The sequence below is a fragment of the Canis lupus genome, chromosome 6 (assembly GCF_011100685.1).
Source record: "Canis lupus familiaris isolate Mischka breed German Shepherd chromosome 6, alternate assembly UU_Cfam_GSD_1.0, whole genome shotgun sequence".
NCBI classification, from domain to species: Eukaryota; Metazoa; Chordata; class Mammalia; order Carnivora; family Canidae; genus Canis; species Canis lupus.
In genome coordinates this window covers 54695006-54718677 of record NC_049227.1, presented here as the reverse complement: position 1 = coordinate 54718677, position 23672 = coordinate 54695006, and the positions used below count along the sequence as shown (strand labels likewise).

Genomic DNA, 23672 nt, shown 5'->3' with positions numbered 1-23672 from the left:
GATGCATAGAAGTAAATTATAGTGCTGTGAAGGCATGAAAAATATTAGTAATTGGCAATGAGTGGGACGCCTGGGTGGCTCAGCAGTTGAGCGTCTGCCTTTAGCTCAGGGCGTGATCCCGGGATCGAGTCCCACATTGACTCCCTGCATGGAGCCTGCTTCTCCCTCTGCCTGTCTCTGCCCCTCTCTCTCTGTGTCTCTCATGAATAAATAAATAAAATCTTAAAAAAAAAATTGGCAATGAGTAATGCTATTGAGCCATAACTAATTGTAAGTAAAGTTCTATCTGGGAAGTGATTTTTATTATCCTTTTAAATCTATTTTTCTAAAGCTTCTATGGAAAATCTCTATTATTCATGAATATTAAAAAAGTTAAGATTATTTTGCGCTGTTAAGTAGGATTGTACTTGTTAATTTATCAACATTTAATGAGCACGTGCTATGTGCTAGATTTAGGTACAGTGGATTTCGTATAAATAGAACAATAACCCAGATGAGAAACTTAGACTAGAAAGATGATACTGGAGGTAGAAGAGGGCAGATTTGAGATATATTTTATAGAGTCATTAAAACTCATTGTTGGATTAGATATTGGAGATCAGGGTGGCTCCTAGAGTTTTGACTTCAAAAGTGGTTGGATGGTGTCATTTGCTAAGAATAGATGGACAGGAAGAGAAACAAGCTTTTGTGGGTTGACAAAGGGGAGGAGAAGATGAAAATAAAGTGTTCTGTTTTGGATGTTGGTTTGAATAGCCTGTTAGACATACAAGTGGTTATGTCAAATAGGTAGTTTCATATACAAATCTGAAGCTTGGGTCAGGGCTAGAGGTTTCAATTTAGAAGTCAGCATATACATGGTACTGAAAGCCATGAGACTGGGTGTGATCACCTAGGGAGGGAGTTTAGGTCAGTCTTGTGCAATAGAACTTTCTGCGACGATTGAAAGGTTTTATGTCCACGTTGTTTCCTATCTACATGTGCCTGTTGAGCACTTGAAATGTGGCTGGTGCAACTGAGGAACTGAATCTTAATTTTCCTTAAATTATTTTAAATTGAAATAGACACATGTGGCTAGTGGCTACAGTATTGGGCGAAGAATATGGGGTCATTAACATTTAGAGGTCTAATAAAGGGGCTTTAGCCAGCAAGAAAAATAGAGAAGGGAAAGCCAGGGAGACAGAAGGAAAATCAGAAAAGAGTGGTATCCACAAAAACCAGGAGAAGAGAATGATTCAGGAATGGGAGTGCAGTTAGCTATATCACATGCTGTTCATAGTTGGGATCACATGACTTAAATTAGTCGCTGAGGATCTAAGCAAGAACAGCATTTCCATGAAATGGTGGTTACAGAAGGCAGTTGGAAATGGGCAGAAGAGAGAATGGGAGATGAAGAAATACAGTGTCTGTGGGCAGTTACTTCAAGTTTTTCTTTGAAAGGGAATGGAGAAATTGGATGGGAAATGGAGAATTTGAAATTGAGGAAACTTACTTTAAGATGGGAACTATTGGACATATTCATTTGATGTTGACAATGCCCATAGAGGAAAATTGATGCAAGAGAGAAAAGGAATGAGAGTAGGAACAAAGTTCTTCAAAAGATGAAGAAGGTCAGAATGTAGCACAAGTGGAGGAACTGGGCTTTGATAGGAGGAGGGACCCTTATCCCAAGATAACAGGGTATAAAGCAGGGATATAATGCAGGTACTGTGAGGTTTATAGAGTTGGTGGTAAATAGATGAGTGTGTGGAGATTCAGGGTAGAGAGTGAGAGGCTCAAGGAGAAAGAAGTTGGGAAATAATCATCTTGAAAAGTAATTGGCACATTCGCAAGGATTGGCGTAGGATTTCTGGGGAGATTGGAATGCCCACTTGAAGCTTGTGATAACAAATTTAGAGAGAAACCAGTCAGCATAATTTTATGTCTTTTTCCCCACTGGAAAAGGCAGATAGTTGGCTTTAACCAAAGTTAGATTTTTGACAGGTGAATACATCAGCAAGATAAGATTCTTCTCAAGGGAGCAAGGTCTGTGGAACTTTCTTTGAACATAGTGGGAAAGTGAAGACAGGAGGTAAAGGTAGGAGAGTGGGTGAATAGTGACAGAATGAAAAGTCAGGGCATTGGAGGCCTAAAGAAGGTTGAAAATTAGCAATGAAAGAACTAGAGCCAGTGAACTGTAGAGATAAGAGGCAGTGGTCAGCAAGTGGGATGCTTGAAGTCAGTATTGTGTTATTACTGATAGTAGTTTTTAGGGCGTAACTATAAGAATGGATGAAAAAGATACAAGGGCCACGCACACGGATGCCAAAGTCACTAAGGGGTGGAGAGGAAGATGAGCTCAAGTTTTCAAGAAGAGTGTAGAAGATGATAGCAACCAAAAAGACCTTTGGGTATAAGCTGGATGTCTTTCATTTGTCCCTCAAGATTCCTTATTCTCCACCTCACTCCGAGCCGTGAGAGCTGAAACCTGTGGATTCAGTCAACATTTTCCTTGCTGTTGGGTTCTGGTTGGGTTTGGCCAGTGGGGTGCCTTAGTAGATCTGATGCAGGGAGGCCATGTCCCTGAATGGAAGGTCTCTGCTCTTCAACATGGCTTCTACACCTCTCTCTCCTTCTGGGCCCCAGAGCTCCCTTTCCTTATTCCTTCAGGCCAAGGGATGGTGACAGTTCCACTGTTACTGGCTTTCAGTGACTGCACTGTCCCTTGTGCCTTCCTTCCCTCATTCCTACCTCTGTTAATAGTACCTCTATTAAATCATCCTCACCTTAATACAAGTATGCCGTCTATATTCTGTTGGGGTGGTACAACTGCATGATCAAGAACTTCAGAGGAGCTAGTTTTTTTGAAAGAAGGAGAAATGATTTGGAAGCAGTGATATGGATCAGGAGTTTCCCCACTTCCTGTGCATGTGTGAGAAACAAATGGCCTCCATTTGAGAGACATATTGAGGAGCAAGTCTTCAGCTTCTGCAGGGAGGTGGAGAAGTCATTCAAAAAGAAGTTGAAGATAGAGGGGAAGTTTTCAGGTTACAGATTAGGAGGTCCAAAGTATGCTGTGAAAGGGTTTGAAGGGTGGTGAGGAATAGGAGTTGTGTCAGATTGGGGGAATATAGAAGTTTTAAAGTAATCATGAAGATAATAATATCTTGATAATCAGGATAATGCTAATCTGGGAGGCTTCTAGGGCTTGAAGTAAATACGGTGGAGGGCAGGCTCTCGATTCTTTGGGTTCAGTTCTGCAAGTACCTAATATGTGCAGCTCACTGGGCTAGGTCCTGGGGTTACAGTGGTAAGGCAGTAACAGTTAATACCCAAGCAGTGACTCAATAATGACCCTGACTATGTGAATTGCATACCTCCTAGAGAGAAAGGGCCTCCTAGAGAAAAGCTACCTAACCCATGCTTTCATGGGCTGCCTTGGAGCATGGGGCACTAGGGACCCTGGCAGGTAGGCCCTTTCCCAACAGAGTTCAACAATCCTGAAGCCTAATGAGAGTAGTAAATTATGGATAAAGACTGAAGCTATTCTGCAAGAGCCAGGAAGACTGCTTTGATCAGCATTATGTTTGCCCATGACAAGGTAAACTTGGAAGGGAGTTCTTCGTCTGGGCCACAGACTGCCACAGACATCTTCTGGAAGATGTGGTAGGATAGGGGACAGAAATTGTCCCAGTACAACCCAAATCTTTGCTATAGCCAAGACTTTTTCCTTGTCAAATATACTAATACATGTTTAAGTTGCAGCTTTTTCCCGAATGAAGCCACGTGCTAGGATTCCTTGAATACTAACCCTTAAAGGCTAAGGCAATTGTTAATATTTAATTGGCATTTACTGTGTGCTTCCTATATGCCAGGCACTCAGAACATGAATTAAGTAATTCTCACAATACCCTACAAGGTAGGCATTATAATGATCCCATTTTACAAATGAAGACATTGAGGTACAGAGAAATCATTTGCTCTGGGTCACAGAGCCCGGAATTGGCAGTCAGTATTCCAGAAAGCCATACTCTTCCCTTCTACGGTATCATTAAAAGTATTTGTCATCTATTTATATCAGCTGTTGTGCTATATATTAAAGAAAGGAAAATAGAAATATACTCTACTATGACTTTTTCTTTATAAAATTGGAGCTAAATAGGAGGCAAAGGATATTTAAAAAGTGACCTTTTCAGGGGTACCTGGCTGGCTCAGTTGATAGAGCATATGACTCTTGATCTAGGGATTGTGAGTTCAAGCCCTATGTTGGGTGTAGAGCCTACCAAAAAACATTTTTTTAAAGTGGGTTTTTAATATTCCAGTTAAGAATTGCTTCTGTTTTCTAGCTTGTTCTTCAATTGCATTCCAAAAGGATATTAGAGTAAATAGACATGTCTCTCTCTCTCTGTATATAATCACTCTTGATTCATGCCTTGTTTAAGATAAGTTTACAGTGAAATTACTAGACGCACTAATTTTATTCTCTTGCTTTATGTTCATTTATCTTAGGTATATCTTTCCAGATATGTTTATAAATTCCTTGCTCCAGCCTTATACACACAAAATGCCTGATCAGTTCCAAATTTAGCAAGACATTAAAATCTTATTTAAAAATACATTCCCAGACTATCACGGTAAGTATCACACCACATTGTACTGTTTATTAATGACAACCACAACAATAATGGCTCCTTTAATTTTCAGTTACCATATTTTCAATTCTAGACCTATAAATAAAGTCAGAAACAATTAGATTTCTGCACTAAATACTGCTTTTCTTTGAAATCTTGCTAATTAATTTTCTCTTCATCCCAACCCTCCCTCCCCACAATGCCTCTGCCTGGCCTGCCAATCGGGTCTGTCTTTTCTTCATTGTACATCTTCCCTTTCCACCCTATCTTTCCCAAATCCTTTTTTTGCTGCCAGAGAGCTCTTTGTCCTTGTTAGAAACACACAGATTGTACCTTCTCTCTTATCTGACTATACATTGTACCTGTGAAATTCACATGCATAATAAAACATGCAGGCTACCATTCAGTAGGCATTTATATACCTTCTCAACCACTTTTCACAGCTTCCTGTGAACTTAAGTATTATTATCATCCCCATTTTGTAGGTGAGGAAGTTGAGGCTTTACCACGCTAACACTAACTCATCGCAGCTGCTGCTTTGATTTGATTTCCGGTGGATGTACTGTGGCCATCTAGTGGCTTCAGGAATATGGTGATGTTACCTAGGGAAGACACTTAATGCAGAAAACATGTTACATTAAGAAGAAGGGGATAAGAAGAATGAAATATACAGATGTGCTACTTAAAGGTTAGTGTTATTTTCTCTTGCAAGTTTTGTGTAAACAAAAAAATGTATATGAATACATTTCACCACAGCAGGTAAATAACTCTTACTGTGACCTTTAACCTGGTTTATTTTATTTTATTTTATTTTAAATTTTTATTTATTTATGATAGTCACACACAGAGAGAGAGAGAGAGAGAGAGAGAGGCAGAGACACAGGCAGAGGGAGGAGCAGGCTCCATGCACCGGGAGCCCGACGTGGGATTTGATCCCGGGTCTCCAGGATCGCGCCCCGGGCCAAAGGCAGGCGCTAAACCGCTGCGCCACCCAGGGATCCCTAACCTGGTTTTTTATCAGTCTCTGTGCTTTATTTAATGTTCTACTCACCTTATATCAGGACTAGGTGCCCTATTCATTGTGAAATCTCTTCTCAATTTGTTACAGACAGGGTTGTTAATTTACCAACAATATTTTTTGGTAGAAATCTCAGATAACTTAGCTATTTCCCAAACTTAAGGTTCTCTTTTCCACTCTAGTACTCCAATGAGATCTTTGCAGGTTTTATTTGTTTTGGAGTAACATAAAAGATAACAAATGAACCTGAGAAAGTCTTACCACTTTGAAATATTTGATGAGTATTTACCTAGGGAACTAGGGAGTACCTTCGTCTTAACTTCAAAATTTAAAAGAATCTCTAGATTTCCCTTTCTGAAAAAATGCTATAAACTAAACAAAACCTCCCATGGTCAGTATCCTCCATCAATTATGCCCTCTCTTTCCTGACTAACCACTGACTCTCACCGTGTCTTTATCCTTAGCCTACAAAGCTTAAGTCTCCCCCATTAAAAAATAAAAGCAAGATCAATAAAACCCTTCCTCAATCAGTCTGGCTCAGCATAACCCTTTTAAACTACCAGCCAGGCACAGCCCAACCACATGAAAATGTCACTCCAGTGTTTAACCACACCTTTATGCTTTTGCCAGAGTGTTTTTCCACTCCCAGCCTGTTTTTACACAATTGGGCTGTTTCCTGAAGCCTTCTGGTGAGCACAAAGCAAAGTTGTATTTCAGGTGTTGAGAGGTAGTCATCTGAGCATGTAGCCAGGCAGCCGATTCTTAGTGGACTCCACATATGGAGGCTCCTCTCAGTGTAAAGAGGAAGCAGGACCCTCTCATCTCAACCCTAGAGAAGTAGGTATTGACTGACACAGGCCTTGACCTAGAATGACACTGTCCTATGTATACAGGATACCTCTATAATATACGAGCCTGAAGGGTGGCTGAGTGGTTAAGAACTTGGTTGAATTTGTGCTGACCTGACTTGCCCCTCCTACAAAAGGAAACAAACAAATGCAGTATATTAGGTTTGCTCTATCTTAGCCAGTCTTCCCTGTTAGCCATCACCATATGGCTCTGCAATAACTCTCTGAAAAGACCTAACAAACTGCCTAAGAAAGGAGCTTTCAAATGCCTTTTCCCCATTTTGTTGTATTTCTTCTTAGTCTCAGTCTGGTGGCCCCTCTTGTCCTTCAGAAATATTCATCCACCTCCCATCAGAGGATGTTTTTTTTATTCCTTGGTTTCTTTTCCATATCCCAATGCCTCAGGCTTCATCTGAATAAGCGTTCTTTTTTTTTTTTTTTTTTTTTTTCCCCTTAGTCATTTGTGGTTCCAGAGGATAATGACCTTAAGTCTCATGACTAAGGGTGAAGGTAAATATCCCAATAGTTGTTTAGTCTTCCCACCACAGTGATCTCTATGCCATCTAAAATTTAAGCACACATTGCAATAGCACTTTTTTTCGTCAGAGACAATCCAATCCAATCCAATCCAATCCAATCCAATCCTTTCTCCATGAAATATTCCTTTTAAAATAATTTTGGCCCTATAGTATCAGAACAAAGATTGCTACTTTCTCTGGCACTTTAAAGAAACAGCACCAACTTTAATTAGAATTTGATTGTGAGTCTTTTCATGGGGGTTTGGGATGGAGGGGAGTCATATTTTCAATTTAATCTGCCAAACAAAAATGCCTGAAGTTTATGTTTCACTGTTGCTGATTCATCTCTCTTTTGTCTGTTCATATTCGTTGATGTATTGCCCCCCTCCATGATATTCTAAAGAGTAGGGGGTTGCCCAAACTCCAGCTGTGGCTAAGGTGTTTTGGGTCCTTCATTTCCACACCCAGCATGGATCCCCGATTCTCCAGAGAACAAGCCATCTATCTCATGCACAAGAGGCAATTACTGATTATGAGAGTGGAGGTAGGTGGAGGCATTGTCTCTTTAGGCCTCAGGATCCCCATTACTATAGGATTCAACCACCATATCCAAGAGTAGTTCTGAACTTTGGGAGAACTTTACCAACCTAACATGCAGAACGCTTTTCTATGCCAACTGTTGAAGTTACACATTATATAATGCCAGGGAGCTAAAACTGTGGGCCTCTCTGGTCTCCAGAGCCAGATACCCCAACTTGGTCCCTGGGGATTAGTTCTCATCTTAGTCCAGATGCAAGTGGAACTAGTCATAACTAGTCATCTTATCTCTTTTTTCCTAAAAACTCAATGTTCTTAAAAGAGGTTAATCCATGTTTGATGTCTTATTTTTCTTTGTTCATATTCACTCTTAATTTGCTGCAATCTAGTTTCTGCCATTGTTATTCACCAGTAATGTCTAGATTTTCAAGTCCAAAGAGTATTTCCTTCTCTAGCCTCTCTTGTCTTCTCTCAGTCAGGTAATTGAACCTTTCCCTCCCATTGATTTTCATTACTCCATTTTCTTCTGCTTCTCCTCACATCACTACTGTTCTATTTGGAATTTTTTCTTTAGTTTTTCTTTCTACTTCCCTTAAAAAAAAACAGCTTAAAAATATATTTAGAAAATACTAGAAAATACTTAGGTAGTCACCAGCTAGGTTTTCCTGTTCTTGTATTTTTTCTCCATACTGCCATTCTCTTTCCCTCTAAGAAAAAAATCCTTATATGCTCCATTTTGGTTTTTATACCTCTGAGGGTTCTTAACCTTGGGAATCTTTTCTTACTTCTTCTGGCAGATGAATGGCTGTTGCCATAACCTCCATTCCTCCTCTTCTGGTGCATGTTGGCTCGGTCAGAGACTCCTTGTCCTCTTTTATAGCTAGGTATGATTTTGTGGGGATGTTCTTGCTGATAGACTCTAACTGGAAGTGGTGAGTATGACTTTGGCCTTATCTTTGTAAAAGAAGACAGCTTCCCTTGCACTGCTTGCCGTCTCCTCCATGGAAATGTCTGTGACCATCTGCAACCATTGAGATGAGGGAGACATCTTAAGAGAGGGTGGAACAACAAGATAAAAGGAATCTGGGTCCTAAATGGCCTCACAGAACAGAGTGCCCTGTAGTCTAGGCCCAACTATTATGTGAGAGGGAAAGACACTCATCTTCTTTATTTTATTTTTCATTTCTTTACTTTCATTTCCACTGCTTTCTGGGGTCTCTATTACAGAAAGTTAGCCTTGACTCGAAAATAAAAATTGATACCTGGAAATGGGAGACTTGTAACAAAGTCTTAAAGCATATAGCATTACCTAAGTGGTCAGCTAATTGGCAGCGAGGAAATAGCTCTTGCAGGCTAGAAAACTGGTGATTCTCGTGGCACCATTGTAAGATATTTGGTAAAACTCTCACCTACTCAGTTTGGAAGACTGACCATGTTTCTTGTACGGCTGAATTTTAGAGGAAGCATTTGTAAAGAACCAGAATATAAATGAAATTATTGCTCCTTGGCTAGTTTAGGAAGGTTTTTCAAGAAAGAAATGAGCTCACATAAGAAATGATGGGTTTGCGGGGATCCCTGGGTGGCGCAGTGGTTTAGCGCCTGCCTTTGGCCCAGGGCACGATCCTGGAGACCCGGGATCGAGTCCCGCGTCAGGCTCCCTGCATGGGGCCTGCTTCTCCCTCTGCCTGTGTCTCTGCCTCTCTCTCTCTCTCTCTCTGTGACTATCATGAATAAATACATAAAATCTTAAAAAAAAAAAAAAAGAAATGATAGGTTTGCAAGGAGAGATGGAAGGAATAGAGTATATAGAAAATTGGAGCCTCACAAGGTTAGGAAATTCAATTACTTCTGTGGTCCAAACAGGATAAGACTGTTTTTCAAACACTTTCTTAAAGCCCACCCATTAAGATTCATCAGCCAAAGAGATCTAGCCTTACAGTGAAGGTCAGATTAGCAGTGTTACCCTCACTTAGTTTTTAAAGATTACCTCAAAATAGCAACCATTAAAACAATAAAACTAGAGGGTAAGGAAGTTGAAGAGCTCCATCCAGAAAAGAACTTTGGGTATAGTTTCTGGCACATGTAACAGACTGGAGAGGAATAGCATAGAAGCCTACTAAGATTTTGAGGAAATTACATTGCTAAAGAAACCAGGCATCTGACCTGCAAAAGCCAGTCATTATGTCCTCAAGCCATTTCTAGGAAAGCACACTTTCCAGCATTCACTCCATTTTGAAACTGGAGGATAATGGACAAGGAAGAACCTTCTGGAGTGTGTAAACCTAGGGTCATTGTGGGCATAACCAAACATGTCCAGAGCGATTAATCAGGAAATTTCTTCCATGGCTAGAGCAGAATTTCTGTTTGGAAAGAAACTGTGAAGGACTACTGGTTGTTGCATGTTTCCCATTCTGTCCTTTTTGAATTCGAAGTTTTTATTGTGGTTAGTTTTATTCCTGTGCCACCACTTGCATATTGCATTGAGTATGGGCATCAAGTAACTTCTGTTTCGTTTATAATTATTGGACTATATTCAGCCACATAACATAGACATAACAGAGAAGGCTGTACTTTCCTCAGAGATACTGGACTTTGAGCTGGCTACAGAACCTGGGTAGGCCCATGAATGGTGTCTTTTAGAGAGAGAGGTTGATGTATATAGGAAGAAGAGAGTGCTCACATAGTTGGGTAGTCTGAAGGATTGAGTGAACCTCTTTGTTTATCTTTGCCTTAATTCATACAATCTTCCTGGAGGTTCTGATTTATTTATTCAGAAACTTATCACCTGCACTTGATACCTCTCAAATTCATATGTCCAACCAGGATTCTCTTTCATGTTCTAGACCTATATTATCTAAGTACAGTTAGCCTTTGAACAAAATGTACAGGTCCACTTACATGTGGATTTATTTTTTTAATTTATGATAGTCACAGAGAGAGAGAGAGAGAGAGGCAGAGACACAGGCAGAGGGAGAAGCAGGCTCCATGCACCGGGAGCCCGACGTGGGATTCGATCCCGGGTCTCCAGGATCGCGCCCTGGGCCAAAGGCAGGTGCTAAACCGCTGCGCCACCCAGGGATCCCTACATGTGGATTTTTTACAGCACAGTACTATAAATATATTTTCCTTATAATTTTTTTTTCTAGCTTACTTTATTATAAGAATATATGTAATACATATAATGCACAAAATATGTGTTAGTTGACTCTTTATGTTATTGGTAAGGCTTCCAGACAACAATAGACTATTAGTAGTTCAGTTTTGAGGGAATCAAAATTTATATGCAGATTTTTGACTACATGGGGTTGGTACCCTAACCCCCATGCTATTCAAGGGTTAACTGTATTGGCTACCTTTGCATGGATTGACCATAGGAAAAATGTTAATCATAACATGTCTGAGACTGAAATAATTTTTGCTTAAACATGTACCTACTCTGTGAGAGATTGCAATTAATGGTCACAAACTCGGCCTATCCCCACTATACATGCCCTCTTGCACTGTGACTTTTCTGTTCTTCCCATCAAGAAGTGGACTCCGGATCTCCACCTCCTGGTATCTGGACTGACTTTGTGACTTGCTTTGATCAATAAAATGCAGCAGAAGTACTGATGTGGGATTTGTGACCCTAGAGCTGAAGAAGCCTCGCAGGCTTTGCTGTCAATCTTTTGGAAAGCTTCTGTCATCCTGTGAAGAAACATGGGCTAGCCTCTTTGAGGATGAGAGGCTATGTAGAGAAGGTGCCCAGCTGGCATCCAGTACCAACCACCAGCATGACTAACAGTGGAATTTACAAGGCCCAGTAGCTCCCCCTGTTCTATAATTATTAAGAATCTCAAGGAGATGGGAATAGCAGAATAAACTCAGCACAAGCTGCATGTCCACGAAGCAGGCCTTGACCCTAGAGATACCATCTTGAACCATCAAGCTCTTGTCAAGGTACCACAGCTGACTATCCCTGTGTGAGTGAGCTCAGGCAAATGCAGTGGAATTTCCCAACTAAGTCCAGCCCAAATTGTTGAGCCACAGAATTGGTAGCTAATAAATGATTGTTTTAAGCCATGAAGTTTTGTGATAGTTTATTTTGGGCAGCAATAACTAAGACTTCGTTAATGACCTCCTATCCAGGATGATTAAAGCTCAAATCATTCAACCTCACCCATATTTTTCATGTCATCCTGTGAGGCCTGAGGAACTCTGTGTTTTTTCTCTTCCTGTATGTGCTCTTCTTGCCTAGGAGTGTGGGTTGTGAAGCTATAGTGTCCAGGTGTAAATCCTAAGTTCTCCCATTACTATTTGTGTGACTTTGGACACATTATTTTACCTCTTTGTGCCTCTGTTTCCTTATCCATAAAACAGAGCTAACCCTATCTTTCATATTAGGGTCTGTGCAGGTTAAATGAATGGAGCCGAGCACAGTGACTATGCTCTCTAAGTGTTAGTGATTATGACGGCCTTGAATTTAGCCACACCATCCGTGAAGTTCAGGAGGGACCACGCAGGATCACTGTGGAAGATTTCTGGGCTTGGGCTGGATCAGCACTCACAGAGGGAAACAGACATGGTCCTAGAGGGACTGTAAAGTAGTATGAGGTCAGAAATTTGGGCTCGGCAGTCAGGCTTTCCTCCCTTCCGTCCCAGCTCTGCCATTTGTTCTCTTTCTTTCATGAGTTACTTCCTTTAGGTCTTCCTTTTGTCAGCTGTTGAGTGGAAATAATAAAAGGAAATCTCTGAGAACATCACTTCAAGGCTCGTCTGAGGACTGAATGATTAAGTCCTGTAGGACTGGCTTATAGAAGAAGCCTTGTGAGCCTGGCATATAGAATATGCCCGCTACATGATAACTGAAATGTGAGTATTGGTGAGAAAGGCAAGCCAAGATCTCTGGGCAAGGATAATATGTACATGTATGCAAGATGGTAAACAGGATGTGAGGTAAGCGATCAGGTGCCAAAGAGAAGGTGAACAGAAGAAGTTTGGAAACCAAGCCAAAAGTGAAACCCTTCAGGACTTTGGTTGCTGCATCAGAAAGTGTAGGATGATGTAATATATATTTCCTGAACCTCTCTGCAAGCTATAACAGCAAAATGGAAAATGCTTTAGGAGCCGACTTTGGATTAGAGGGAATAGCTCGGGACGCCTGGGGGCCTCAGCGGTTGAGCATCTGCCTTCTGCCCAGGGTGTGATCCTGGAGTCCCAGGATTGAGTCCCAAATCGGGCTCCCTGCATGGAGCCTGCTTCTCCCTCTGCCTGTGTCTCTGCGCCTCTCTCTGTCTCTCATGAATAAATAAATAAATAAATAAATAAATAAATAAATAATCTTAAAAAAATAGAGGGAATAGCTCAAACAAATCTCAGCTTATGCACCAATTGCCTTTGAGGCCCCCCTGCATCTTTAGCTTGCTTCTTGTCTTTTCTTTCCTCGTCAGTTAAGAATCCAGTTATTTATTGAGCACCTTGGAATACAATGATAAGTGGCAGACCAGTTTCCTGTCCTCACAGAACTTCAAACTAACAGCAGATTCAGGCAATTAAATCAGCAGCCTCAACTCTGTGAGAATTTAGGGATTGGAAAATCTTCCTGGAAGAAGTTAGACTTAATGTGAAACTTGAACTTTAGAGGAGTAGGAATCTACTAATAAGGAGTGGGGGGAAGAGAACAAGATTCCAGGCCAAAGAGCAACATATGCGAATGCATAGAAAGAAGAGAGAACCAGGAACCTGGGGAATTTAAAGCAGTCAATAGTGCTGAAAATTGAGTTTGAAGCCAAAAGCTGGAGAGGAGATAATGGTATAAAATTTAAGTTAGGGAATTTGGAATTTCATTCTGAGGTTAATGGGAAGACAATCACATGTTTATACAGAAGAGTGACATTTTGAAAGAGTATAATATGGGGAACAGAAGGAGCAGGACAGAAAGTCTACTACCTGATTTTGTAAAACAGTTCTATTGGAACACAGCCAAATCCATGCATTTACATATTGTCTGTGGCTGCTTCCAGGCCTTAAGTGCAGAGTGGCATAACTGACTCTCTGACCCTTTAAGAAAATGTCTGCTGGGGTGCCTGGGTGGCTCCTCAGTGAAGTGTCCCACTTTTGATTTCGCCTGAGGTCATGATCTTGGGGTCGTGGGATTAAGCCTCCGTTGGGGTCTGCGCTGAGTGTGGAGCTTGCTTGAGATTCTCTTCCTCTGCACCCCCCCCCCCCCCGGCTTGTGTTATCATAAATAAATAAATAAGTAAGTACAGTTTTAAAGAGAGCAAGAGAAAGAAAATGTTTGCTGGTCCCAGGGAGATGGTTGCAGTAACTGAGTAAGACAACAGTGACCACCTTCGAGGAAGGCAGTAGGAATGTTGGAAAGGCAGACCAATGGAATTGGTGCCAAATTATCAATGACTGAAGAAATCATGACCCAGATATCAGCCGAGATAATCTGTTTTGCTTTTTAACTAGTTAAGTTGGTTCAAGCCCCAATTATACAACTTTTAAATAAAGGTACCTGCTGATAAGTTTTGCCAATTTCCCAGATGTCTATGATTTTAACATTACCTTGGGCCCTGCTCCTACTGATGGGTTCATTTATGCCCGGTGTCATTGTTTTGCGTGTGCTGTCTCCATGCTGTTCCTTTTGTCTTCAAGTGTGGCACTTGGCCCCATGATTTCTTCACTTACCCCTCCCCGCCAACCTACTCACAAGGCATATGTTTGTGGGGAGGCGTGGGGGCCTAGGGATTATAGAAGGCTTACTAAAGATTTGGAAGACATGAGGGAGTCAAAGAAATGCAAGTAAGAGCATTGTACATTTAAAAAAGTATTTTAGGTGTTATATGAAGTTCCTATGTCTTCCATCTCTTTTCTCTTTCTCTTCTCTCTTCTAACTACTTCTTCCATTACCCCCAAGGTGAATTTCTGAAGTAGAACATTTTGTCTCTTATGATCCTGTCTCCTGCTAACCTCATTCCTCAGTCATACTGCTCACAATGACTCATGAGGTTGTTTTCTTCTGAGAAGAATTCTACCAGCTATTGAGAAAATTGGTTTAATTTCACTATAGGAGCAAGATGTCTTAGAACCAGGGTACTGGGAACAGATTTGGATCAAACAGGTGTAATCTGACATGGCCAACTGGAGTAGCCAGGAAAGGAAGTAGTCCAAGGTGGGAGAGGAGGGCAGGTAACCAAGTAGGGAAACAAAGGTCATTTCCATGAGAGTAATGTAAATATCAGAACTTAGGGGAGGGTGAAGTTGTAAATAAGAGAGGAAGCCAGGCTGGGATAAGGAAATCAACCAAAATAATTCTATTGTAGACTGTTGACTCCTTGTGAAAAGAGACTGTATCTTAATTCTTGTTAGATATGTACCACTTAATACAATGTTAGACACACATGGTAGGGACACAAAAACTGTTTGATAAACTTCATGCCATTCCTGAAATCTGCTTCTTTTTGTGCTCCTGGGACTTTGCTATTTAGAACAATCTACTCTGTCTGAACAGATCAATCTACTCTGACTGAACAAATCAAACAACTTTAGTAAAAGAGTATTTATTTAACATGTTCTTCCTTCAAAAAGACCTAAACTAGGTCTCAATGTATTTGCATCACAGCAAAGTCACAATAAACAACTGTTAATATTACCACTACCATTTATCAAATGCCAATTAGATTGGAAGTACATTAGCAGGTACTTACCTACCTTCTTTCATTTAAACTTCGTGGTGACCCTATTATTCATTTTACAGATGAGGAGACTCTGGCTCAAAGAGATTCTCTTTCCTGAGGTCATGATAAATGGCAGGCTGTTGGAGTTCAAAACTCTTGATCTCAATAATATTGGTATTAATAATACTGGTCTCAATAATACTAAATTCCAGTTGCCAAACTTTTGATCTCATTCTCTTGCTTAAAATCTGTTATAGTTTTATATCCTCCTGAGCAGAGTCTGCAATATTTAGTATGGTGTAATTTCTCTCACACAGTCCCTGCCTACTTTAGTGATTTTATCTTTTTTTTTTTTTTTAATTTATTTATTTATTTGAGAGAGACAGCAAGAGCAAGAGAGTACAAGCAGGGGAAGCAGCCGAGGGAGAGGGAGAGGGAGAGGGAGAAGCAGACTCCCTACTGAGCAGGGAGCCGCACTCAGGGCTCCAACCCAGAACCCTGAGATCATGACCTGAGCCGAAGGCAGATGCTTAACTGACTGAGCCACCCAGATGCCCCCAGTGGCTTTATCTTTGATTGCTGTTTCCCTAAATGCATATTGAGTTCCAAACATTTCTGGTTCCTGCAGCCATGCTAACCTCCATGCTTCCAGGGTTTTGTCTGTTCTCCCTCTTTCTGAAACATTATTCCTTCCCATTTGCCTGACTGATAAAACCAGGGACAAAATTTCTAATCAGTTTCTCTGGGAGAACTCATTCATCATCTTTCTAGGTTTTGATTCTTCTATTAGTAAACTGAGGTAATATTTCCTACAGTTTGGGAAGAGGTTATTTGGGATGAATTGTGGCTTTGCCTCTCATTGGCTGTATCATCTTGGAAAGGTTACTTGATTTCTTTAAGCCTCAGGATTTTTTTCTCCATAAAATAAGATAATCATGGTTATTTAAAATAGCACCTGACACATAGTAAGTACTCAATTAGAGTGAGCCTGTATTGTATGGCTCTTGTGTGATTTAAATAAGGTTAACATACATAATGATCTAGTACAATAATTGTTAGCACACTGTGCTTAGTGATTTCCTGTTCAACCTTCAAGATTCAGCTCAAGTTCCCCTTGATAATGCTTCTCTGTAAGCATTCTGTACACTCCACACATGGTTAGTCATGTTGTCAGTGGTGCTCACATACCTTTATTTTCACTTATTATATCCCATGTAATTATTGGCCTCAGTTCTCATTTCCGTGGCTAGCCTGGACTCCCTGATGACAAGGACTATTTTATTATCCACCCAAACTTAGCATGATTAGGTATTTTATGCACATTGGTTGATTGATTGAATGAACACATTCATTAGGAAACAAGAGAGGGTCTCAAGGAACTTCTGCCACTGGTACTAGTACCACTATGTAATATTTGTCGAGTATTACGTGCTCATCTTGAGTGCCTGGTGCTCCTTAGCTCATTTAATTCTCACAAGAGCAATATTAGGTAAGCATTATTACCATTAAAATTTTTTTAAATTATGAAATCTTATCATTTTATAGGAAAAGTAACTGGTCAGAAAAGTAACATACTCAAAAGTCATATGGCTAGGAAGAGGTATAGAAAAAAATTGTGTCAGTAGAAAACTCTGCATTGCCTAAAGGACATCTTCTAGGTCATCAGATTCTTGTCTTTCATTGTCTTTGAGCTATTGCACATCCTTTCAGATTATCTGTTGGTAGCCTTTCGTCATATTTGAGCCATTTTACAACCCTGTATTAATGTGTTTCAGATTCTCTTTTGAACAGGTTATGACACCTGTCTGGTTACCTCATTGAATGAGTTAAGTAAAATCTCTGACTTTTTTTTTTCCTTTTCTATCTGTATCAGAATTATGGTTCTATTAGCTTTTTCTGAGAATTATCTTTTAACAGAGACATAACTGGAATGCAACTCCGAGGCTTACCGACTTCAAGGCCCATTCTGCAACTCCAAGGTCTCCAGCTTTGTTGTGCACCGTAAGGGGGTGCTGGCTTTCAGATTGCAGGGTTCTTCAGATTGCAGTTCTACCTCCTGAAACTAGTTCTGTAGGGTTTTTTATTTTGCTTCTCTTTTTAAACTAGACTCCAGTTATTCTGTTTCAGGTAGTCTGAAAAACACTGCTTTGAACAACTTTTTTAGTAGAAGAAATAAAATACTTGTACAAAGCAAAATTGTAAACTAAGTTTCAAAGAAGGAGAGAAGAGGAAGAGAGAAATTCTGTCTGGAGGAATCTGTAAGTTTTATGAAGAAAGTGACATTCAGTTTGGGTCTTAAAATTAGGAATGCTTTTGACAGAGAAAGGGGGAAAGTAAGACTTTTTCTTAGAGGTCTTTATTTATTTGAGAGAGAGCAGGAGTGGGAGTGAGAGAGAGAGAGAGCATGAGTGGGGTGAAAGGCAGAGGGAGCAGATGCCTCGCTGAGCAGGGAGCCTGTTGCGAGGTTCCATCTCTGTACTCCAGGATCATGACCTGAGCCGAAGGCAGCCGCTTAACTGACTGAGCCTCCCAAGTGTCCCAAGGAAAGACATTCTCTGTTTTGGAAGAGGCATGAACAAAAGCAAGAAGTCAGGAAAATGCACAGCATGTTTTGGGAATGGCTAGTGGCTGAATTGGGCTAGACTGAGTAAAGAATGTGAGAGGGAGAATATGAACCATGAGATTGGAAAGGTAGCTTTTAGCTAGAATGGAGGACCTCCATGCCATTCATTTATTTGATAGGCAATAAAGAGTAATAGAAAGCTTTGACTGAAAGCGAAAGAATAAGAAGATAATCAACAGCAAGTTAGAAGAATCCTGAAGAAGCATGAGGTTGGAGAGATAGAGGCAATCTTTGAATGCCAAGAAAAGGAAAGATGTGAGATTACAAGGATTTGAAATCTTTTCCCTAACTTATGAATATTTATTCAGGGTCTGTTGTGTGTGAAACATGTGGTAGTAAACATTAGGAGAACATGGGAAGAGAAGTTATTGTCCTGGTATACAAAAGCTTGAAGAGGGAAAATGTCAGAAAGATGTCAGAGATTCTCTGGGAAGGTATATAGGCCTAAACTTGGAGAGTGAAAGAGGAAGGGTAGAGAAGGTAAATATATGGAAGATCTTTAGCAAGTAGAATTGAGAGAATTTGGTGTCTACTTGGATGCAGAGGACTAAGCAGTGGGGAGAATTTAGGAAAATTGAGGTTTCTTGGATTTGGTGATTAGAGGCACAATTACTCCATAAACTGAGAAAAGTGAGAAAAAAGTATGGAGAGGAGAAAGGGGATAATTTTACTGCATTTGTAGAACCTGGAACACCTGGTATGATATTGGGATTAAAAATCTGGAGCTCAAGAAAGAAAGTGTAAGACAGGTATCGTGTAAGTTGAGCTGATATTAGATACATGCCAATGATTGGAGAATAGAGGACAGAGATAAGTCAAGGCTGAGATAGGGTCCATATTGGGTGAGGCTATTGCCTTGAGTGGGTAGAAATGAACTGAGCAAAGTCAACTGCAGACTTTAGACCTCAGAATTAAGCAGAAAAGCCCATGTGTTATTGGGTGCAAGGACTCGTCAACTTGGAGGTGAAGAAGTCAAGGTCTAGGAGAATGCAAGAGCTTATTGAGAAATGAGAGCAAAGGAGGGGAATCAAGTTGAAGAATGTTTCCTAGGGCTTATTTTAGGGATAGGGTTGCCTTTGGAAGCGCTACTTTAGGCAAGCAGTGAAACTCCAAGGAGTTTAAGCAAGAGAAGATAGTCCTTCGATTCCCATGTAGAACACAGAGAGAACACAGAACTGGTGGGAAGCCATTCAACTCCCCAGGAACTCCTTAATTGTATATAAATTGGGGGGAAAACCATGAACTTCTCGGAGATAATTTTTCTCTGGAAACTAGTGGAAGGGCTGAGTTTTGGGTTCAGGGTGATGAAGCGATGACCGGGATGTCAGTGAGTTAACGCTTTGTAATTTTATATTGACATCCAAATTCAAAGAATGATTAGTTTCTCTTGTAATGGTCATTACACACTAAAGAAGGGCAGATCTACCAAAAAAACAACAACAAAAACCCAAAAACCAAAAACCACATCTACATTGTTTAGGAGACAAGTGGTTTTGAACTTTATTTGTCCCCTCCACCTTTCAAATCAATATAGCAAATATTGAATGTAAACAGTTAGTGTTTTTAACTGTTGGTTATAGTTACTTATTTCTCAAGAATTTCTTGTATAACGAGCAATCAGAATCTACTCAATTGTTTTAAAAGTCTCCCGTGATGCTCTTAAATGTGCAGTCTTTGTTGAAAGAATTGATAATTTGGATTAAGACAGAGTGAATCGAAGTTAAATTCCTTTCACTTCTACCTTGATATATTGGGTGGGGGGACTGCTTTCCCTTTCTGTACTAGCAGAATACTGTGTGCATAAGATTGTGTTAAAAGCCAAGTCCTGATCATTTTTAAAATGTCACCTGGTCCAGGACTTCCTTTGCAAACCAGAGGTCAGTTCCCCTGTTGGAGCTTTTAAAAGGAAAGGTGAAGTAGTTCTTTAAATCACTTGATTGCCTTTTATTACCTGTGGGTAATCGCTCAGGATAAAAAATGAGGGGAAATATGTCATTCTTTTGCTCTTTTCCTTTGTAGATATAGATTATCAGTTCAGACTCTCCCTGAGCTGTAGAGCTTTGAATACCTGTAAGAATTCCTTGGCAAGCTGAGAAGAGTAGGGGAAGACATGTGAGGAGAGAATACATGCAGAGCACTTAACTTTGCAGGGTGCAGTGTAAGGTGCAAAGATGCATGAGACAGAAACTTTGTCTTCAGGCAACGTAAAATTCAGGTAACTTTAGTGATTGAACCCCCAGAACACAGCTGTGAGACTCTCCGTTGTGCTCTGGACTCTGATGGAACATATGTTGCCTTTCCCTTTGGTGATGGGCTTTGATAGTGAAGTGCTGTCCAGAACTCTGCTGGACTTCGGATGAATATGTAGTCATATTTATTTCTAAATATGAAAAAGATTATTTTCTTACTCATGATAGCAATAAAGGTAAATTAGAAGTTGTAGGAGTAAGGCTGGAGCACAGGAGACCAGCTTGGTGATGGTTGCTCTGATTCAGACCGTGAATGCTTCTTCTGTGGGGCAGGAAGGGAGTCATAGGTGACACAGTTGTTAGTGGGTCATGTAGCCTTGCAGAGAGATTGAGAGCCTCTCCAAGTAGTAGTGTGTCTGCAAACTGGTTATGGCCAAAGGTCCAAATTCTGAAGACTTCAGCTCACAACTAAATATGTAGGAGAAAAGCAAGTTTCCTATTTACATCAAACGATAATTTTTGTGCTAAAAAATTTGGCCATTTCATTTCAGTTTGGTATACATATTATTTTTGTGAAATACTTGATTTATATTTTAGGAGAAGAATTCAGTGATTAAGTTAAATATCCTGATGGTCTTTTCATTATTGATATTATAGTTTCTGATACGTTACATATAATTAGTACTAATAGTTAACATTTTCCTTACCCCACAATCCATTTCTTCCTACTTTTTGGTTATTAAACATTATGTTAGCATTTTGGGATACTCCACATGTGAAACATATTTGACAAAGTTTGAAGACATTTAATTGTAACAGTCTTTCAAACATTATTTTTTACCTTTTATTTTCTACCAATGAGAATTTTAAAATCTGCGACGAGAACCATACCTTTCCTTGTGGAAAATACATTCTCACAAGATGATTTCTTTTTATTAAAACTAGACTGCCTTCTTTTTAAAATTAAAAAAATTCTTAGTATATTGCAAAGTATAACAAAAGTATTTTGAAAAGAGATGGTAATTTTTCAAGACTTCCTTGTTGGAGGGCAAAAATGTGTTGTTGTTTTTTTTACCAAAATGCAAAGAATACAGACCTCAGGATTAAGTGGGAGATCTGAATGCAGCATATACATTTTCTTGATCCTTTAACTTTGTATATAGAGAGTGTCTAAAAGTAGGAACTTAAGTTAGTGATGAACGTCATTTAGATGTACAGGAGTGGGTTGATTATAGTAATACTATACTGAATGAACAAGCGTCATAATGACATTAAGAGATCAATTTGATTGGGTCATGGAAGAGAAATATATATTTTAAAAATACTGTCATGAAAATTTCTCTTGTTTTTTTTCTTTTTAGTTATATTTAGGATAGATCCAAAAAATAAAAAATAAAGGATAGATCATATAAATGGTGCATGTGGACATATGACCAGCAAAGTAGTAGATTTACAGCACTACAGAAATTTGGAGTTGAGTATGTTTATCAGAGGATGGGGCGGGCAAGAGATGGTTTTTACTAAGGAATATTTCTAAATTCAAAAATTGCATTTTGCTATAAGGTCTATGAAAATGACATGACTAATTCAACTATCAACTTTATTTTTTTAAAAAATCATTTAATCATAGCAATAGAGGGAATTATATTCTGATTTTTATCATATGATACATGGGTTTTTCATGTTTTGAAACATTAAGCATAAACTCTAATATGTCTATAAGCAATAATACTTTACTGTTTGGGATCTAGAACTTAAAAAAGATACAGCTTCATAAATTTCCAAAAAAATGATAGATAGTGCCAGTCTGAAGAAAATGTAGTGAAAAGTAAATGCTCCAAAGGCAGAATAATGTGAAAAAAGAGTTACAATCTATTTCTGGGTTGGTTAATCTTAATTAGCATATTCTATATGAATGAGGGCCATTTATAATGTGTATAGGTCATTTTTATGTTTCTTTTTCTGTCACTTGTTTGTTAATGCCCATTATCTTTCACTTGAGTGACTGGTCTTTCTTTCCTCACGTTCTAGGAGCTTGTTATTTATTAAGGAGATTAGCCTTTTAAAACCTGTGACTTGAGCACCACATCTTTTTTCCTGGTTTGTTTGTTTGTTTGTTTTAAATATTTTATTTATTTATTCATGGGAGACACACACAGAAAGAGAGAGAGAGAGAGGTAGAGACACAGGCAGAGGGAGAAGCAGGCTCCCTGCAGGGAGCCCGACCTGGGACTTGATCCTGGGTCTCCAGGATCACGCCTTGGGCCAAAGGCAGGCGCTAAGCCACTGAGCCACCCAGGGATCCCCTCCTGGTTTGTAATTTGTGTTTTGACTCTGTGTCTGTTATTATTATTATTTTTTACCTCATAGTGTTTTTTTTATTCTTAATTAGATTTATTAATATTTTGTGGCTTCTAGATTTTGAATCATAGTTAGATTTTTCCATTCCAAAATAAGAAGAGAATTCACCCGTGTTTTCTTTTTTTTAATTTTTATTTATTTTTATTTTTTCATATTTTCTTGTAATACATTTGAGTGTTCATACTTTAAATATTTGCCCCATTTGGAATTTATCTCATACAATATGAGAGATTTAACTTAATTTTTTTCCAGATGATACACATTTATTAAAAAGTCCCATCTTATCTCACTGATTTGAGATGCCACTTATTTGGGTCTATTTCTGGGTTTTCTAATCAATTCCATTAGTCTATTCCTATAGCAATCCCAGGGTGTTTCATTATTGAGGTTCTATAATTTTATTTTTTAAAAATATATAGAAAGCTATTTTTCCTTTTTGAAAGAGTTTTTCTGGCTATTTTTGTTTGTTTACTTTTTTCATACAAGCTTTAGAATCAGCTTGCCCTATTCCAGAAAATAGCCTCTTGGTATTTTCATTGAGATTGCAATAAATTTAAAAATTTAAATTTAAAAATTTAAAGGGAAAATTGATATATATTGACTTTTCCAATCTGAAAACATAGTCCATCTTTTCATTTATTCAGGTCTACTTTTGGATCCTGCAAGAACGTTTTAAAGTTTTCCTCATATAAGCTTTTCATATTCCTTTTTTTTTTCTTTTTTGTACCCTACACGTTCAGAGAAACTTCTCTAGTAACAAACTATAGAAATGATCCCTGAAAGTATAGTCTCTTATATTCCTTATAAAATTTATTCCTAGGCCTTTTACATTTTTTGCTTCAATTGTAAATGGAATCTTTTCTTTCTTTTATTTGTTAAGAGGATATTGTGTGTGTACAACACATGTATATACATATGTATTTATATATACATATATGTACACATATGCATAAATGTCACAGATTTTTATAAATTAATTTTGTATCCAGCTTCCATACTTAATTTTCTGTTGTTTATTTTCTCAGTTGATTTTCTTGGGTTTCCTAAGTATATAATCATATAATCCACAAATAATAACAACTGTATAATCTTTTTTCCCCAGCAGTTTTTTACTTTCTCTCTTTAGTTAGTTAGTTAGTTCCCTTGACTGCTACTGCAAGTATCACTGTATTAGCAGTAGGAGAGTGGGTATCCCCTTGTTCCTTTCTTGACCTGAACAAGAACCCTCCAGTGTTTCCCCGTTCAATCTAAACTAGCTTTGAATCTTAGAATTAATTGCTAGTAAGACATTAATTACTACTTTGCTCTAC

The 23672-nt window shown here is 39.1% G+C and overlaps 1 protein-coding gene and 1 pseudogene across 5 annotated transcripts in view; one reads left to right on the top strand and one right to left on the bottom strand.

The window, feature by feature from the left end:
• Positions 1–23672, top strand: part of LOC490151 (TLC domain-containing protein 4) — a 103601-nt gene that overhangs the window by 2457 nt on the left and 77472 nt on the right. Inside the window, exons 1-3 of one of the 5 annotated variants that reach the window (XM_038541257.1) lie at positions 3366–3577; positions 4486–4610; positions 5093–5295. The exons of 1 other annotated variant lie outside the window; for it this stretch is intronic. The gene's annotated coding sequence lies outside the window, so the exon portion shown is untranslated. Of the gene's footprint in view, positions 1–3365; positions 3578–4485; positions 4611–5092; positions 5296–23672 lie in introns of those variants that run through there. 3 more of the 5 variants (XM_038541258.1, XM_038541259.1, XM_038541260.1) reach the window with 3 other exon arrangements.
• Positions 23060–23154, bottom strand: LOC119872429 (annotated as a pseudogene).